The 20,988-nt window shown below is 43.9% G+C and overlaps 1 gene segment (V, D, J or C); it reads right to left on the bottom strand.

Moving 5' to 3' along the window:
• LOC311309692 (Ig mu chain C region membrane-bound form-like) overlaps positions 1–20,988 on the bottom strand; it is a 117,927-nt gene continuing 96,939 nt past the window's right edge. The window contains exons 3-8 of the C gene segment in view: positions 4,942–5,003; positions 3,978–4,034; positions 3,516–3,830; positions 1,559–1,888; positions 910–1,245; positions 1–474 (exon numbers count right to left, since the gene is read on the bottom strand).

The raw sequence follows: 20,988 nt of genomic DNA, 5'->3' as shown, positions 1-20,988 counted from the left end.
CATATCACAAACAACAAACAAACAAACAAACATACAGAGCGTCATACAAAGCAACACCACACAACCTCTACTGGGCCTTGCAGTTCTGAGGAATATTCAAACTGAGGTTGACCAGGCTGGGTTTGTTGGAGGTGTGGTCCATGGTTCTGACGAGCATTTTGGTAGTCTCCGGAATGTCTTCGTGGTAAACTACGCAGCTGTACACCCCTTCGTTTGCATGCCAGTCATTGGATGACATGGTGAGCTGACTATAGACAGAGAATCTGAGACGGTCGCTTGTGCTAATAGTGCTGGTGGTGTAGGACTGGAACTCTGAAGTCTTAAGCACAATGGTGTCGTTAATCAGCCAGCTGACTAAAATCTCTTTGGGATAGAAGTCTTTAGCGTAGCAAGTCAGGGTCACCGTGTCACTGCTGGTTTGTTCTGCCGGAGCCAGCAGAAAGACAGAGGGACGCTTCCAAACTGTTTTAGGTTCTGAAAGCATGAGAACACAGTTAAGCCTTCTCCCCCAACATTGAGTAGGTTGTGCATATACCAGCACACCTTTAGCATACTGTACATAAACAATCGTTCATTGATGCATGTTCTTGAAATGCAACACCTTTCATCAATGATGTTTGGTGATCTCTGCTGTTAAAAAAAATTGATGAAAAGCAAAGACAATGATGAATTGACAGTGACCATCAGCTTTTTTCTTCTGTATGCATAGCAAGAGCATTCCATCTGAGCTCTGAGTGGACCTACAGTATTCACCTCTGAGATTAAATACATTATAAGAATACAGCAGACCCCTCTGCCTATTGTTGGGGTGACAAAAGATTTTCCAACAAATGGAATTACTGATCTACACTCAACTTATTACATTTGTATGCAGACTGGGGGTGAGAAAGTAAAATAAGGTTGTCTTACCAACAGATCTTCTGTATGTTCTTATCTCATGGTTACCGTGGAATTCAGCATGTAGAACTTCACAGGTGAACTCGGCTCTTTTTACCCAGTCTTCATATGGAATGCGCAGCGTGTCAATGAAGAGGTACTCATTCTCACTGGAACGGCTCCTTGTGCTGGTCAGGGGTTTTTCATTTTCATCCTTCCATGTGATGTTCTTGAGGCCGCCTGAGGAGTTCTCATCCTCTTCCACATGGCACGCAAGCTCAACTGTCTTCTTGTCTCTGTTCTGGAGGAACAAGTCCTCAACAGTGGGTGGTATGATCTCAATCTTCACACTGGTGCAACTGGATGGACCTGCCGAGAAAGGTTATTTCGATTATTGTACAAAGCCACCAACACAACAACAAAACAAAAGCCTGTTTTTTCACGGTTTTCTTTCCTACGCATTGATCTCACATTGATCTCTTATAATCCTTTGAAAGGAAGACTAGGACAGCACTACAGATGTATGGGCCATTTTCTTTCATGTATTGGTATCTTATCATGGTTTGACAGCAACAGTGTTGTTAGTGAAAGAACCAGGGAAAGGACATCTTACACTGTGTTTGCCTGGCAAAGAAGACAATTGTTTTAAAGATATTTTACTTGTAAAAAGTATTTAACTTACCAGCTGAGGATGAGTACTTCACAGATTTTGTTAGATTTCCAGTTATGTGCTCAAATGTGCAAGTGAACTCGGCATTCTCATCTATCCATTCGCTCTCTTTGACCTGGAGATAGCTGGTGGCGCTGTACAGAGTATTGTCACCTTCTTTCCTCTCAGAAATCGCACTGAACTGATATAACCCTGTTATTCCCTTTCCCTTTTTGGTCCATCTGAGGGTGTGAGGCTGTTTGGGCGAAAAGTCTTTGGCTACACAGGCGAAGGAAGCCGTCTCATTGTCCTCTTTAGGGGAGGGGGTCATGACGAACAGAGACGGGCCCAGCAGATATTCAGCTGAAAAACAAACACAGACACCCACGATACAGTATATGTATGCAGAAGCCCAGAAACAAACAGACACGTACGGTATATGTATGCAGAAGCCAAGAAACAAACAAACGAAATACGCCCAAGCCAACAGAGGAACTTAATGCTGCAATGGAGAGGGTCACCTAGTCTGTCATATAGCTTCACCCATTTGTGATTTTTTTTTTTTATATAGCTTTACCCCCTACACCCTTGCTACCTAATTTGTAGAACCCCCTATTGAACTAAATAACCTACTGTAACAATTTAATTAGAGTGGCTTGATTACTTTTAATCTCCTCTATAATCAATGATACTTGAAGTCACTATAAAAGGCATAGCTTTCATGTTTGGCCTCACTATCTGCATACTGTAACTGCACAAGCCTGATGTACAAAGGTGAACAAATTCACGGTGCACATATTACACATACAATCTGTACAGTATAGAACATTTTCACTGGACATGACGTGGTTGAGCAGACAGATGAGAGTGGACAAAGCCGAATAGGTGAGATCAGTCAGTAGCCAGTCAGAGTAGCATGGGCAAGCCATATAATCTCTAGTCTTTCATTACAGCGTGGAGCTGACATGATCTGACTTTATTTATTTTGCTATTAGTAGTTTGTTTTAATAGCCGATAAAGAAAGTATTACGGAACTATTTGTAACAACATTATACAATCTAGAGCAGCAAGTGGACCATCAGCTATCAGCATATCTTGATGCATGTGCTGTATCTGTTCAGCAGCCATCACACTTATGATCATTATAATCCTCTGTATGAAATGTATATTAAGTGTAAGGTGATTGATCAGATGGGTGTTTTTATATCAACAGCAAGATTGTTTTTTTTAGACCACATGGTACAGAGGCTAGATTATTTAGCACAAACTAGATATGGCTAATATAATGCAGAGTGCATGAATAGATGTAATGAAATCTATAAACAAGATTGTATTCGGGATACAAAATCAATATCATATGCCGCTTGCAATATTTTCTGAGCCTGTGATAAGACCAAACAAATGGGAAAATATTATATTTCACATTTCTAAACTGTTCTTGTTTTTGCTGCTAAGAAACAAGCTTTTGTAAAATAGATTAATAAAAAACTAAACATCACAATTTATGTCCAAATGTGTAAAATAATAGGCTAATAATAATAATAATAATAATAATAATAATAGTAATAATAACCATCGTTGATATGAAACAAAATACTCCTTGTACTGTTCCAACTAATCATTTAGCACAGTGTTGTAAATATATAATATATATATATATATATATATATATATATATATATATATATATAGCCTATATATACATACATATATATATATAGCCTATATATATTTATTTATTTATTTTAATTATCTGCTAGCTACTGGATTGTGGCTACACAAACGTAATCATTTACCCTTAAAAAATAATTTAACAACATCAGCTATTAAATTAAAAAGCTAGTAAATGTGTTATTACTGTAAATGTGGTACATCCCAGACCATACTTTGAGGTTGGCCCATTAACTCAGTCACATTAATTAGAGCATTAAGTAGGCTAAGACAAATATATATATTCCCAAAATATTCCAAAAATATCAGTTAAACTTACGTTTTTTAGTTGGAGGTAAAGTTTTAGTAATCTCTTTCTTTGTGTTTCCTGTAGAATGTACCACATCACAAGTGAAAGTCTTCATGGCGTCCCAGTCTTGTTTTTTAACGTTGACCTGACTGACGGCCATGTAATTTCCGTTGGTCCGGACAGCCGGGTACTGGATGGAGTCTATTGCGCTTTTGTTCGGGTCGGTCCATTTGAAGGTCAGAGAGGCCGGTGTAAAGCCGGTGGCAAGACAACCAAGAGTCAGCATGTCCCCGGTTCCAGAACCACATTGTGCCAGAGGAAACACGGTCGGGGCAACTGACAGACCTGAGAATGACAATGACCATGTTCTACTATTAGCACAAGCTTGCAACACACTTTACTGAACAAAAGTAAAACACAACATTGTTTCTTTGACTTATGTAGGCTATTTATTCCCAATATAATCAGATCAAATCTTTCTAAATTCCTTACCTGTTGAGACAGTTACCGTTGTACCCTTACCCCAGTAGTCAAAGGCGTACCACAGTGCTGCTTGCACTCACTAACTGATATAAAAAGTCTCTCATGATCTATTACCCATGGCAGCTTGATTGAATAGTATTCGGAGATAATGTTGGTATAGCTAAGACATTGAATTACTGGACATGTCTTACCTGATGAAACAGTAACCATAGTGCCTTTTCCCCAGTAATCAAAAGCCGCGTTATCACAGTGCAGAAAGTCATTACATGCTATATACAAAAACTAAGGTGCATCAAATTACATTTTGATACCATCCACACAGACCTTACCGTTATATCGTCGAATGAAACATATCTACATGAAAAGATATCCAGGAATATAACTGAATAGTCTTTCAAATGCATAGCTTTAGTGAAATGATACATTTCTTACCCGAAGTGACGGTAACCATAGTGCCTTTTCCCCAGTAGTCGAAAGCACCGTCACAGTGATAAGATCCAATACAGACTTAGCACAAAAACCATAAACTAGCTCTCAAAAACCACAGAAATTTTGAATTTAGATTTTTCAATCAAATCAATCAAAAACTTCAGACATTACCAATGGGTTTACAGACTTGTTTAAGCCTTTAAGATACTTATTTAAGTTAACTATTAATTAATTAATTGTCAACATAATATGGATAATAACTGTTTTCTTACCTGCTGTTATGGTCACCATGGTCCCTTTACCCCAGTAGTCGAAGTAGTAGTCACAGTGATTAATTTGATGAACACTTAGTACAAAACCATTCAAAGTAATAAACCAACCTGTTCCAGCCTTGAAGTGCCAGTGGAAGCTGATGACAAAACCTGAACATTTGCTTTGATCTCTGAAATTCTGTTTAAATTGATCCATAGCGTGTTTTTAATGCACACACATGTATTTGTAGCCTATAGCAGATTTTTAAATCAGTCAGAATACAATTACTCACCAGATGTTACAGTGACTTGTGTTCCCTGTCCCCAGTAGTCAAAATAGCCATCACAGTGATATTTTTTCAACTGCTCTTAAGCCAAAACCTCAATTTAGGTCTAGGGTTTCTCTTGGGTTCAGAGGAAACGTTTCAGTGACTTTAGTTGCAGCTGATTGGCCCCATCCCTCAGGGCACATGCTTCCTGTGAGAGAATTGTTGCATAACTTCAGTAACCAGTCCTTCTTCCATTATCCGTGGCCTCACGCTGGGCTCGGGTCCTTACATGACAGCCTTACATAAACACCGCATTAGCCACTACGCCACCAAAAAGCTAGCAATTTGATGTTGCGGGTGGGCAGTGCAGCATAAACAAGGGCATTAGGGTGGCATGTAGCTCGGGAGGTAGAGCGGCCAGCTAGAGATCACAAGGTGCCAGCGTGTGCCAAAGTGTCCTTGAGCAAGACACTGAACCCCAGAATTGCTCACGTGCACCATGGTGGCGCAGTACCTTGTACTGTCACCTCACAGGTCTCTAGGGCTTTCTGTGCAGAGTGTGTATGTTCTCCACGTTTTCACAAGGGTTTTCTCGCAAAGAACCCAATATGAAAAACATGAAGAAGAACAGATGCTTGTCAGGTCAGTCCCTGACCAGGACATGGACTGAGCAGTTGGACTTTGTCCCTGGGCGCCATGAACCATGGCCCTCCTCCTGGCTGCCCCTGGAGGAGGATGGCTCGGGATTGGATGAACACAGGGAACAAATTCCACCAGCGGTCCCCAAAAGTTGCATGTACAGTATGTTCTGTGTGCCGTGTTGCCGCTCATGATAGGTATGTGTCACAGTGTGGCAAAATAAAGACCCCCCTGCCCCTCAGGTCCTGTTAAAAACAAAATTTAAAGGCACAATCATCGGTATTTAAAAAGTGCAGTAGAAAACAATAGAACCAGAATCTGAAATGTCAGTTCAAGACCGTGGCATCCCACCAGTCAGGGGATGCTTTAAAAGGTCTGATGGCGCAGGTAGGAAGGACCTAAGGAAGCGCTCAGTGGAGCACCGTGGCAGGATCAGTCTGCCGCTGAAGGTACACCTCTGCCTGACCAGAGTGTCGCGAAGAGGGTGGGAGACATTGTCCATGATGGCCTTCAGTTTGGTCAGCATTCTTCTCTCTGCCACTGCAGTCACTGAGTCCAGGCTGAACCCAGAACAGAGTCCGCCCTACTAATCAGCTTGTACATTCTGTTAGTTCACACAACTGCAAAGACGGCACAACAGACTGGTAGATCATGTTGAGCATTGTTCGACAAACATCAAAGGACCTGATTCCTCCTCAGGAAGTACAGTAGAGTCAACTCTGTCCCTTCTTGTAAATGGCCTTGGCATTTTCAGCCCATTCCAGCCTGTTGTCTAGGTAAACACCAAGCCTAGGTACCTGTATGACTGTGTAACCCATGTTAAGGGCTTGCCCAGGGCGGGATTCAAACCCATGTTCGACAAGCTCTCCCGCTTGTGAGTCAGACATGCTGACAGTTCTTCTTTGTCGTCGTGCGGGTTAGGTGTTGTGTCCTCTCCTACCTAGGCTTGGGGCCGAGGGGCTATCCTTTTACCACCCCGAGCCTGGGTGAGGGGTCACCCGTGCCATATATCCAGGCACACCTCTAGGAGCCAAGTCACCGTATCGTCATCCAAAACCATCTGGCCATGCATTCCGTTGGGTGTCCGGTATATCGGACAGTCCTGGATGACATGGTCTACAGTTTGTTCCTCGGCGCCACACTCGCACGCCGCACAGGATACCAAGCCCCATTTGTGCATCGATGAGCGGAAGCATCCGATGCCGGTCTGGAGGCGATTAAGCCTCACCCACGCCGGTCTGGGTAAGTCCATCCTGGGAGGGGAAGGACCGGCGGCCGGGATGAAATCACGGAGTCTGGAGGTGTTTGCTTCCCACTCAGCACACCAGATGTGGTCCGCCCATCCTGCCTCGCTGATGTTACGATCTCTGCATTGCTGCAGGACTACAGACGCCGGGGAGGCTCCGCTGTTGCAGTGAGCCTATCGTGGAGCAGATGGTTAGGCCCGGCAGGCGAAACGTGCTGTGGTTCCTGTGCGGGCTGGATGCCTGCGAGGATGGGAAGGTTGTCCACAGGAGTGGGACGCAGGCATCCTATCATGATGCGCAAAGCTTTGTTGATAGGGGGGTTGATGAGGCGGGTGTGAGCGCTGCGACACCAGATCGGTGCGCAATATTCACTGGTCGAGTAGACCAGGACTAGGGCTGCCGTACGCAGTGTTTTTGCACCAGCACCCCAGCCTGATCGGACCAGCCGTCTCATCAACGCCACATGAGCTGTTAACTTCTTGTGCAGTGATTCGACGTGTCCAATGTCACGCCGAGATAGGTTGGTTCAGCGCTGTATGGCAGGAGTGTTCCATCGATGTGCACTTGGAGCTCATGTTTGGCTTCCTTGTGGAAGGCCGCTGACAACGTCTTTGCCTCTCTGAGCTTCAATCTCCATTTCCGGATGTATGCCGCTAGTGTCTGCATGTACTGGCTCAGTGTCTCCTCCACGGCCTGCCAGTCTCCAGCTGAGTACACCAGCACAGCGTTGTCTGCATAGGCATACTTCCTGGAGACTGTGGTCGGCAGGTCGTAGGTGTAGATGTTATAAAGGAGGAGGGCCAGGACAGATCCCTGGGGGACGCCGTTCTTAAGGCGTCGCAACCTGCTTCACTGTCTGCTACCGGTTATGAGGGTGAAGCTGCGGTTTCGGACAAGCTCCATGATTATACTGACCATGTGCCTGTCCGGCAGCAGGCGGAGCAGCTTGCAGGTGAGGCCATGGTGCCATACGTTGTCGTAGGCAGCAGTCAGGTCTATAAAGACAGCTCCGGCTTTCTTTTAAGCCGAAAAGCTGTCCTCGATGTCTTGAGTCATCAAAGTGACTTGATCTATGGTCGATCTCCCTCGTCGGAACCCGGCCTGCTCCTGTGGGAGCAGTGGGTCGATGATTGGTTCGACGCAGGCGTAGATGAGACGCTTGAGGATCTTGAAGGGGATACATAACAGAGAGATGGGGCGGTAACTCTTGGGCTCTTTTTTTGGCTGCTTTCACCAGTATGCCGCAGAGTTCCCGGTACGCCTCGTCCACGTTGGTGTTAGGTGATGGAAGGCACCTCATGGATCTATGGGTAAGGAGGCGATAGCGTTTCCAGTTGGGCTTTCGGAAGTTCCATCGTTTCACCGTCTCACTTGGGATGAGGTCCACAAGTTTAGGCATGGTAATCAGCGATGGTTGATGTTGGGAGTGCTGGAACTTTCCTAGCACGCGTCTATCAGGGAGCCGGTTATCAACGCCAATGCTCGCGAATGCAAGTCATGATTCGTCCCAGTTTTCCAGCGACCTGAGACAAAGCTGTCTGCGCCCTTGGGATCGTACAATAGGGCCAGGCTGTTGTTAGCTTCCCAAGCAGCCAGATTTTCTCCGTCGGATGTATTGGTGCTGTACCCCCAGTCCTCGTGCTGACAATTGAAGTCACCAGCATAGAGGCAGGGGTGAGGGAAGACTGAGAGATGCACTGGTGTGATCCGTGAGGGCGGAGTCTTGTAGAAGTTGACGATTTTAAAGCCGGCAACGTCCACGCACAACCACTCAATCTCCGAGCCAGTCGAGGATTGGTCGACGAGAGTGCAGTTCAACCTTTGATAGATGAACGTAGCAAGGCCGTGCTTCCTGCTTAAGATAGACCCAGCTAGAGCGAAAGTTGGGAGAACTAGCTTATCTGCTGTTGCACAGTGGGTCTCCTGGGGGAGGATGACGAGGGCCTTGGTGGTGCAGGCCAGGTGCTCGATGACATCGATTTTACTGGGGGTGAGCCCTTCGGTGTTCAGCTGCAGAATTCTGGGTTGGGAGCCAACAGAGCTCCCCCGGCTGCTCTCCCCGCCTGTGGCAGCCGAACACTAGCCTGGGTGGTGACCCTAAGTTGGCAGACTTTGCTTCGCGTAAGGTGGTTAATCGCAGCTACTGACAGGGGGCACTATGAGAAGGTGTCTGCCTCCGCCCCCAATAGGACTGTCAGCGCTCCTTTGAGGAGTGAGTTTCATCTGCTACTCCATGTTTCACTTGGTTACAACTGGACAACCTTGACAACCCCCTGGATGGAAATGGAAATGAAGATCAGCAGAGGTGATCAGCTGGTGGGATGTAAACAATGAGAACAGCATGAGCTAATTTAGAAACATTCAACATTGGAACAGATTCGAATCACATGTCAATAGGGGGAATTAAAATGGCCATACCTCAACATGGGAAGCTCATAGAGACACAGGGTTTGGACTGGTATAAAGCCCTCAACCTACCAAATGCAGCAATACCAAACATGTCCTGCTCACACACGTGTGTGTGCACAGAGCCACGAAATGCATTCATGGGTGCTCTGTCTTAGGCCTTTTCCACCAAGAGGGAACCGGTTCGGTGCTGGTTCGCAAACCTAATTTTGAACGGTTCCGAGCATTTCGACCAAAAATAGAGGAGGAGATGACGACAGCCTTCACGTGGCCTCCTTCGTGAGTAGCAAGAAATGGTGCAAGACCAGCTTGCAAAACTAATGTCGCCAACCAGTCATCACCCAGCTGGCAGGCCGAGGTGCAAGAGGCCGGAGGGACATCGAACGTCCACGTCAGGACGGGCTGCCATCCCGACCATCGAGCACCAGGTCCTGTCAGTGCTCCAGCTTAATGTAGAGGGCCTCACCACCGCCAAACTGGAAGTCATCCACCACCTCGCCGACTCCCACAAAGTAGCAGCCGTCCTCCTCCAGGAGACACACTGTGACAGTGACAACATCCTCAAACTGCCCGGATTCCAGCTTGCCGGATCCTTTCACAGCAAACAACATGGACTTGCGACCTTTGTCACGGACGACCTTAGCTGGACAGCCACTGGCCAATCCCCACCAGGCTCGAGTATCGAATGGCTGTCCACTAAAGTGCAGATCACATCGGTTGTCAATGTCTACAAGCCCCCGCCATCAACGCTGACCATGGCATCTCTCCCGCTAGCACCTGCACCCGCCATCTATGCAGGGGACTTCAACTGCCAAAACACAGACTGGGGTTACAGCCACACAACACCAAACGGAGAGACACTAAGCCAATGGGCCTCCAGCGCCAATGCGTTGCTGTTGTTTGATCCAAAAGAACCTCCCAGCTTCTTTTCCGCACGCTGGAATACCCACACCAACCCAGACCTGGCCTTCGCTGTGTGCCACATGGCCCAAAAGCCGGAGAGGCGCGTCCTGGAAAGGTTCCCCCGCTCACACCACCGACCGTCCATCATAAAGGTCCCATCCCTGGTGCAGCCAGTAGCAGGGAAACCCGTCAGGAGATGGAACTTTCGAAAGGCAAACTGGCAGTCATTCACTGAGGAGACAGAAAGAAAATCAGTCTGCCTCCCAGACCCAGACAATGCCGACGTGGACGTCGGGTATGCAGCGTACTGCAAAGTACTCCTTGGGGCAGCAAGGAAAACCATCCCCCGTGGCTTTAACGCAAAGTACATCCCGGGCTGGGATGAAGAGTGCAGACACCTCCTGCATTTCCACCAGCAGGCAAGCTCCAGGGAAGAAGTGGAGTCCGCAACAGCACTCCTGCAGAAGCTGGACACCACCCGAAGGTCAAGGTGGACCGAAGTTATGGAGTCAATCGACTTCACCCACTCTAGCCGCAAGGCATGGCGGACTATCAACCAGCTCACAGGCAGAACACCATTAGCCCCCAGGTGCCCAGTAACGGCAAACTCCGTTTCCCGGGTGCAGATAAAAACTTTGCCCGCACAACATCACACGAGGTGTCCTCCTTATGTAGGGCGGCCAGTGTGGATGCTAACCTGTCAGGAGACTTCACAACCGCTGAGCTCCAGACAGCCATGAGCAAAATCAAACAAGTGAAGGCACCAGGGCCTGATTACATCCACCCTGAGTTTGCAATCCACCAGAGCGCAAGAACATCTGCATGGCTCTGTTCGTTCTACTCAGCATGCTTTCGGAGGTCCAAGCTCCCGAAGATCTGGCGCCGTGCTGCTGTCATAGCCCTTCCAAAGCCAAACAAACCTGCTGAAGACCCTGAGTCCTACAGACCAATATCACTGCTCTGCGTCCCATTCATGATCTTGGAGAGGATGATCCATAGCCGCATCGAGCCAGTAGTGGACCCACAACTTCCACGGGAACAAGCCGGTTTCCGCCGCGGACGGTCAACGGTCGACCAGGTGACACTGCTCACTCAAGACATTGAGGACAGCTTCCAGCAAAAACAAAAGGCTGGAGTAGTGTTGCTTGACCTTACAGCTGCCTACGACACCGTCTGGCACCGTGGACTCCACCTAAAGCTGCTAAAGACCATCCCCGACCGGCACATGGTGAAGTTCATCATGGAGATGCTGACGAACCGCAGCTTCACCTTAAAGACCAGTGACGGACAATACAGCAGGCTCAGGAGGCTGAGGAATGGCGTCCCGCAGGGGTCTGTCCTCGCACCAATGCTGTTCAACATCTATATCCACGACCTACCGGAAACAACATCCCGGAAATATGGCTACGCTGATGACCTGGCCATCATGATGCGACGACCAACATGGGAGGCGATGGAAGTCGGCCTAAACCACGACATGGACACCCTAGCAGCCTATCTGCGCATGTGGCGCCTCCAGCTCAGCATTGGCAAGACAGTGTCAGCAGCTTACCACCTCAACAACAGCGAGGCAAGAAGGGAACTGGAAGTTTTTGTAAACAACAAGCGCCTGGAGTGCCAGCAAGCCCCGCGGTACCTCGGTGTACGCCTGGATAGGACACTCTCCTTCAAACAACACCTTGAAGAGGTGACGGCCAAAGTGTCATCAAGGGTCTCACTAATCCGACGTCTCGCTGGAACTAGCTGGGGTGCAACCGCCAAGGTGCTTCGAATCTCCACCCAAGCCCTGGTCTTCTCTGCAGCTGAATACTGTGCCCCAGCCTGGTGCAGAAGCCCTCATGCCAGGAAGGTCGACATTGCGATAAATAACGCTCTGCGGACCATAACTGGCTGCCTGAAGCCCACTCCTGTGTGCCACCTGCCAGTACTAGCAGGAATTGCCCCGGCCGGCCTCCGACGAGAGGCTGCTACCCTCGCCCTAGCAAGGAAAGCCCAAAGACACGACTGGCATATCTTGCACAACACCACCACAACGCCACTGCCCCCCCATAGACTCAAGTCCCGCCACCCGTACAACAAGGCGGCACAAGATCTGCTCAGGTCCATCCCTCAGGACCAGCCTACAGAGGCATGGCTGGCGGCAGCCTGGAAGCAGGAGTGGGAGTCGGCCGGGCCTACACGCATCCACCGTTACATCCAGGACCCGGGAGGCGTATTAAAGGAGAGGAACTGCCGCGCCGGAAATGGACCCTGCTGAACCGCCTGCGAACTGGGGTCGGACGCTACAGAGCAACAATGAGGAAGTGGGGCCTGGCAGACGGAGCAACGTGTGAGTGTGGGGAGCCGGAGCAGACAGCTGAGCACATAATCACCGCCTGTCCCCTGTATAAACCACCCTCGGAGGCTGGCCTCTTCGATGTGGGACCTGAGACGAGGGCGTGGCTATACGCTACTGAGCTGGACATCTGATGATGACACACGAAAGAAGAAGAAGAAGACCAAAAATAAATGAGTTCGGGAACTGAAAAGTTAACTTCCGAACCGGCACCAAAAAATAGGTTTTTCAGCGCGAACCGTGACGATATCGCAGGCGTGGTCTATAGATTTGCTGTAAACAACTGTGCTTTACTCCATGATCAGAGTGATAATCGACCACTTCAGCTAGGCCTGTGTAAATGCGTGCTGGGAAGGCTCCCAGGTATAAATCATCTAATTCTCTCTATGCTAAGTGCGAACTATCTAAATCGCCAGCCATCGAACTAACTTTATACAAATGATAATTTACATTCCCTAAAACAATAGTGTGATGACGACCTACTATAATTATAATGAAGTAGACTACACAAGCCACTTTTGTGACACACCACCTTAACAACTTTACACATGCCTATATCTCCAAGCTGCTGCCACTCAAAACTGGTTGAAATGCGGGACCGTTCCCTAGATAGAACCAAGGTTCCAAGAATTCTGAATCGAATCGGTTCATGAACCAGAGTTACTTTGGTGGAAAAGGGCTATCTTTGCTCTCTGAGCACCATTTCTAGTTTTGCTTAGCTTTAGTCCAGCTGGACCAGATCTACACTCTATAGTTGTGTAATGAAATCAACATTTCTTGAGAAAGAAGCTTATGAGGGTTGTGTTTTGTTGGGGTGACATGATGGGAGGATGTGAGTAGTGACTGTCTTAGTATTTTAGTGTCGATGATAAAGATACAGATGTTATTTATTTAAACACTATTTTTCAAGATGTCTATGGAACATTTTATGTGGTTTTCTCCAGCGAAGCAAAGGACCGGTAGCTGTAGCCCCATTGCCTGCTACAATATGGTTATGAAAAGACAACTTCGGCTCTCAGTGGACAGTGGTTTAAATGTTTACATTTTCTTTGCTACTGTAGATACTGTATCTTGCTTTCTGTGTAGATGTGATTGAATATGTTCCCACAGAACAAAAATGTAATAAAAATAATTGACCATACAGTGTATGAATATGCCACCATATGACACCAGAGCAGGCCGTGTTTAGCTCTAGCGTCTGTCTAAATGAGTTTAAGTCTGCCCATACAGTTACTGGAGGAGGAAGCACCTGTTCCATGAGTCTAGTGAATATGGTTTCCTGTCTGTTAATGCCCATAGTAACCAGTAGTCCTGAGGTCAAAATGGCATACACAATTATCTTTAAGCAAATATTACCAGTGATTTTAGGCTATAATCAACAATATATTATCAAATACCTCACCTTTTAATTCAGATTTAAATTTCAAACATGACTTATTTGAGTAAGAGGTGGAAGATCAAGACTCAAGACTTGGACAGTACTGTACATGTTCTCAATCAATTCTATACAAAATCAACACAATGAAGAAAGAAGAACAAAGTGTATGCCAACCAAGGGAAACCATTCTTGTCATTTATAATCTCTATATATTTGCAACAATGTCATTAAAATATAACAGATTATAGTAATACAGTAATTAAAGATACTGAAAATTTTAGGAAACTAACATTTATGTGAATAATACTAGTTAGTATTTCATTATTATGAACTATCAGTGATCTAAATGAGCTTTTTGATGGTACAGTTAGCAGTGACTGTAGCAGTCACTTGGCTCATAGGCAGCTGCTGTTTTAAGTAACATGCCATCCCACTGAGGTTTTTGTAATGGTGTGTATCACTGTGCTGCCCCCCATATATACACAGTCACACACGTCATTACAAAAACCAATGCAACATCAGTTTGTGCCTTGTTTCAAAGAGTTTAGTTTAACAACTTACCTTTCAAAATTAAGGTAAGCTAAGGTTTTAATTAGACTGTTTGTTGCTTGGCTATTTAATTAGTCTATGTGTACTCTTTTGCAGTTTAATTAGACTTTGTAATCTCTGTATTCTAAAACTGGACTGTCAAAGATTCATATTAGCCTATTAATTTCATTCTTATATAATGGTTAGTTCTGACCTCACAATCTGATTGATAAGGAGCTGTTGTATATTCACGATATACCATGGGTAAAGACCCTTTCTATGTGAATTATTACTGTTCCACATCTTAGCTAAATAGCTAGCTTTCTATCCACATGTACCTATAGCTATATAATAATGTGGCAGCATTATTACCATCTAGAGAGCAGAGTCCCCACAAACGCATACTATACATTATAAAATGGATAGGCTCTGTGCACCAGCTCCACTACTTCCTGAAAGTCACTTGGCACCTTTATTTCCTGTCCTATATGATTGGATTAAGTGATTAATCAGGTGTGCGGCAGACCCAGCGCCAGCGTGTGTGGCACCGGTGAATGCACCAATGTTATTATAGTTAATGAAAAAAAAAAAAAAGAAACTAGGCGTTACAAAAAACTCTAACTAACTAAAACTGTATTGTGTGTTTACAAAACTAACTAAAATAAACTAAAATTATAGAGAAAATGTATTTAGTTTTAGTCTTTTTCATTTCATACATAAGCAGGGCCATCTGGGAGATATGCACGGCCCTGTGCAAAGTAGGCATTGCGAGGCCTTTATGCACTATGCATGCACGTCTTTTTTTCCACATGGCACAAAATACAGTACGCACATCATGCATCTTCCATGGTTGTGACATAGCCTACCATACGCACTGCTGAATATACGTGTAGACAATAGAATATAGGCCCTACTAACAGTATAGTATTTAGATTATAGTATTTAGATTTGTTTACAATTAGGATTTAGGATTGATATAAATAAGCAGTCATAGCCTACCCCCATATAAGCAGTCATACCCCGCATTGAAAACACACTGATATGAATGCAGAAATGTTACTCACCAGCAGCAGAATTACAGTACGTGAACATATAAAAAAAACAACCTTGGAATGCACTGGTGCTGTATGTGTGTGAATGTACTGGTACTGAATGTGTGTGAATGTACTGGTGCTGAATGTTTTTGAATGCACTGGTGCTGAATGTGTGTGCATGTTTGTGAATGCACTGGTGCTGAATGTTTGTGAATGCACTGGTGCTGAATGTGTGTGCATGTTTGTGAATGCACTGGTGCTGAATGTTTGTGAATGCACTGGTGCTGAATGTGTGTGCATGTTTGTGAATGCACTGGTGATGAATGTGTGTGAATGTACTGGTGCTGAATGTGTGTGAATGTACTGGTGCTGAATGTATGTGAATGTGTGTGAATATACTGGTGCTGAATGCATGGGAACATACTGGTGCTGAATGTGTGTGAATACACTGCTGTTGCATTCTTTTTGATGTTGACTCTGCTTGTTTATTAGAAATGAAGCAAGTTGTAAAATGATTTGATTTTTACGATACTATAAAAGGGCAATATAGTCCCATCACTTCATGTACTATACACAACACACAAATTCAGTAGCCTAATGATAATAAATAAATAAATAAATAAATAAATAAATAAATAAATAAATAAATAAATAAATAAATAAATAAATAAATAAATAAATAAATAAATAAATACAATATACAACACAATAATTCAGTAATGATAATACACAAGGAAGAAGAAAAAAGAACCGATAAGAGTACTGTTAAAGTACCAGATCGATTAGCAGTATCGGTAAGAGTGGTAGTACTGTTAAAGTACCAGATCGATTAGCAGTATCTTTTGTTCCCCCCACAGATTTTTCAACATTTCCCACAGTACATGTATATTGTAAATCACTGAGGAGGAATCATAAAAAAGTCTCACTAGTGAACTCCTGCAGCTTATTTTAAAACCCATATGGAAGGCCTGATATAGCCATACAGCCTATAAATCACAGGAGAGTTTTTGCATTTTATTTGCATCACAGAAATCCTAATTTTAACGTGTGTGGTGTTGTTAATGTGGTCAGGTTTAGGGTTAAATCCTAGTTTTAATGTGTATGGTGTTGTTAATGTGGTCAGGGTTAGGGTTAAATCCTATTTTTAATGTGTGTGGTGTGTGGTCAGGGTTAGGGTTAAATCCTAGTTTTAACGTGTGTGGTGTTGTTAATGTGGTCAGGGTTAGGTTTAAATCCTAGTTTTAATGTGTGTGGTGTTGTTAATGTGGTCAGGGTTAGGGTTAAATCCTAGTTTTAACGTGTGTGGTGTTGTTAATGTGGTCAGGGTTAGGGTTAAATCCTAGTTTTAATGTGTGTGGTGTTGTTAATGTGGTCAGGGTTAGGGTTAAATCCTAGTTTTAACGTGTGTGGTGTTGTTAATGTGGTCAGGGTTAGGGTTAAATCCTAGTTTTAACATGTGTGGTGTTGTTAATGTGGTCAGGGTTAGGGTAAAATCCTAGTTTTAACGTGTGTGGTGTTGTTAATGTGGTCAGGGTTAGGGTTAAATCCTAGTTTTAATGTGTATGGTGTTGTTAATGTGGTCAGGGTTAGGGTTAAATCCTAGTTTTAATGTGTGGAACATTGTGCTGTCAACGTTGTCATTTGATGAGAACTAACACAATCAAATTGAATAAAAACAGTAAACAAATGAATTAATAAAATATGTAGAATAAAATTTTTTAATTTTACATACTGTAGTAAAGCTATTTATATTTTATTCGTTTATAAGGCTTGGCTACTGTATGTTGTGGTGCCACAGATCAGGTATACAGTAGTACAGGTTTTATGAACCATGTCAACCCTCTTTTCTAAGAGGTTTTTATGCATTAGTGTTTATCACGGTGGCCACGGTGGTTACACACAGTAATTTAGCCCATCTCTAAAACTCCCAGCGTATTTCCACAGACAACCACTGTTGTCCATTATTAAAATCTGTTATAGAAAAGAACTTGTTTTCAAGATTCAAAATGTCTTTATTGTTACGTTGTTCAAACAAGTACAGTAAATGGGATTAAAATACTTGGGTTCTGGCTCCTCAGCCTTGCAGCAAAATAATAATAATTTACTACATGATAATCATAATAATAAAGTACAGTACAGTGCAATACAATAGGACAGCGCTTTACTATTCTATTGCCAGCACTTGCTGCTTTAAAAGTGAATATAGGCTATGCAAGCACTTTGGCTTCTGTGAAATTGAAGGGAACCAGGCCAGGTCCAGCCTGGCTTATATGTGCGTGGCTGGCTTGTTTCTGTTCAGGACTGGTAGGACGGAAGCTAGTCATGCCACTGAAATAGCTGTGAATTGAAATTACATTAAATAATGTCTGATAAATTAAGATAGGTCCTGGTAAATACATGCGAAGTATAGCCTAATATATAATGGGCAATTACTGAGACACCTATACTCAATTGTGCCACTGCCTCTTGTGGTGGCACAATCAGTTTGACACAGTTAATTCATCTGCAAAACAGACTACATTTCCTTAATGATAAAAAAACCAAAATGTTTTGTTCCCATGGGATCTCTCCCGTCCATCTGAAAGAAAAAAAAAACATTTACATGGTAAATACATGCAAAGTATAGCCTAATATGGGTATAATGGGTGATTACTGAGACACCTATACTCTAGGTATCATTTCCAAACAGGAGTATTTCAAATGTTCAATTACTGCACATAAATTCAATAATTGACATAGCACCACCAGGTACATAGTTTCTATAACATCCAGTGACAAAAAATCTCCCACACCGAGGCTTGAAGCCCTGACCTTTGGCATGGGAGGTGCTTTATCCACTACACCACCGAGGACCTGGAAAATGTGCGGTGTCCTACTGTTTTTGTTTTGGTGTTCTGGGACCACTGCCTCTTGTGGTGGCAACATAGAACTGCAGGTCAACAACATGAAGGAGGGAAAGAGGGAAAGAGGGAAGGAGGGAGGGAAAGAGTGACAACCGGACATTTGCTTTATTTGGTGCATGTCGCAACGCACAAAAAAGACCTGGACAAGAGCCACTAGGGTTGGGAATCACTTGGCACCTCACGATTCGATTCCGATTCAGAGGGCATCGATGTGAATATAAACATGTCTCATGTTTGTTGTGTTCCCAAAGTACTTCATTTTAGCTCGACACAACTTGCATACTGTGTGGATCTTGTCCAGGTCTTTTTTTCCCTTCAACTTTATAGAAGCCAAAGTATTTGCATACTGTCCATTCTCTTTTAAACAGTAGGTGCTGGTCGGATTACTTTCTCATGTTCAGCCACCTTAACAAAAACTCAAACGTTAACACAACGCGTCGAGCTAAAATGAAATACTTGTGGAACACAGCAAACATGAGACACCAATAAAAAATGTTGATGCATCAAGATGGATTGATAATCATTTAATAATCAACAATCGTTTTATAATTGCATTGTTGCCCTCTGAATCAGATTCTAATCGAATCGTGAGGTGCCAAGAGATTCCCACCCCTAATGTCTATCACACAGTATGACCTGAGAAGCTACGAGATAAGTCACTAAAACATTCTGTCAGGCTGATAGTACAGTACCAAGTGTAGATACATGTAGTTGATTTCTTATTTATACCTACCGTAGGTACAGTATGATGTGTCTCCTGTCTCGGCTGTCCAGCAGAGCTGGTGTAGAGGTGAGGGAGTTGAGTCTGCTGACAGCCCTCTAACACCACTGAGGTTTTTGTCATGGTGTGTAACACTGTGTGCCGTATTCATCACCATGACACATGCCTGTACAAAAACCTCCCCCTCACAGCACATTGCTACAGCACCCCTATCAAAGACCTGGAAACACGCAACCACTTCAAACACTTAAAGGTACACACTTTTAGACATTTATTGTCTGCCAATGTAGCTATACCAGTGAGGTATAACCAACATTTAAAATAGCACAGCATCAATCATGACACACACTTGTCATGTTTGACATGGGTACAGACCTAGAAGAAGTGTGAAAAATACTGGATGGCTGGATATCTTATACATTATTCACACATTATATATAATAAAATATAAAGGGTGAATCTCATACAGTAGCTATTACTGTAGGTAATGCCTATGAATGTAGTGAATTGTTAACTATGTGAATGCAAATGTAAGCCTTCTGTACTTAATGGTTTGCTAAGCTGTTAATTCGGAGACTTGTGTAATCAATAAAAAGATAAACACTAACTATTTAACTGTAATGTGATGAGAATGGGGGTGGGCGTAAAAGTGCTGTGCTGCTTGGTAATGTGCATGTAGTAGTTCACACTTTAATTTTAGTTTGTTAGTAGAGGGAAAAGCCTTTTTGTTATGATGTTAACCTAGCCAAATGGCCTTTTGTTGACCTTTTTGCCATTCTGCTAAATGGAGGTAATAGTGTGACACCTAGGGGTGTGAAGGTAGGTACTGCAGGCGGGAGGTGGGTGATGTAGGCTACTGTGCATAATATGCAAATCATCATGTTACTTTTGTCACATTTGAAAGTCCTGTGCATCCTATCAGCATCCAATTAATTTAAAAGAGTTCTTTAATAAGGCGTTCACAGTATGATGGAGACAAAGCTGTGAATATAGTCAGTCGTGTACTGGTAATAGTTGTGAGGTTATGTTTAAGGGCATTGTGGGGGGGGGGGGGGGCACAAGCCATCTTAATAAACAACTTTTATTGTCATATAGTGGATTTTGCACAGCACACTGTGGTGAGGCACACACACACACACACAGTGACAGAAGTGTTCACCGATGAAATGTTCTCTGCGCTGCGACAGCGTTAGCGAACGGTCCTTTAAGCCTCCATACATGGTCTGTCATTATTTAAATTCAGTATTTGGTATGATTCTTCAATATGTTTTAATGTTCAGACTAATGCACATGTTTTGTGATTCATATTTTGTAACGTAGTCTGTAATGTAATGTTTATTCAGGGAGAGTTTGTTTTGTTCAAGTCTGCTGTTGTTTAGTACCACTATGATAGCGAGCAGAGTAATTCACAATATATAACATATCAACAACACTGCTGCCTAAAAAAAAATGTGGCTTGAATAAATATTGTATTTTCAGAGTAATGCAGAAATACTAATTTTCAAGTCAACAGAGACTCAGAGGAAGCAGCTGCCAGCAGCAGCAGCAGCAGAGATCCAGGGAACATGGTTGGTGTTGAAGATGAACTTGTGGGAGCTGCTCTTCTCTATTCCAACTGAGTGAAAGAGCGCATAGTAATATATACTGTAAGAGGGGAGTGTATTTGCATAGAGCAGGAGCAGATATGGAGAGGGGTGTCATGATTCTCTACCAACATATTCTTACAGGTCCATATACTGTGTAACCAAGCACATTTCTCACTGAAACAAACCTCAAGCTCATATATTAAACCTTCATTAAATGAAGTAGATTGGCTGAGAACAAGTTATCTTTTGAGGCAAAGGCCTTGGACAATAAGAAATTAATCTTAAACATCATGATGAAACTTAAATAATCAAAGAAAGTGTGTTCAAAGGCATAAGTTATGTCATAAGTACTTTTATTGAAATATCTATCAGTACTGTATGTTCACAAGTA

Source organism: Borostomias antarcticus, assembly GCF_949987555.1.
Source record: "Borostomias antarcticus genome assembly, chromosome: 5".
In the NCBI taxonomy this organism is placed as follows: domain Eukaryota; kingdom Metazoa; phylum Chordata; class Actinopteri; order Stomiiformes; family Stomiidae; genus Borostomias; species Borostomias antarcticus.
This window is presented reverse-complemented; position numbering and strand designations above follow the sequence as displayed.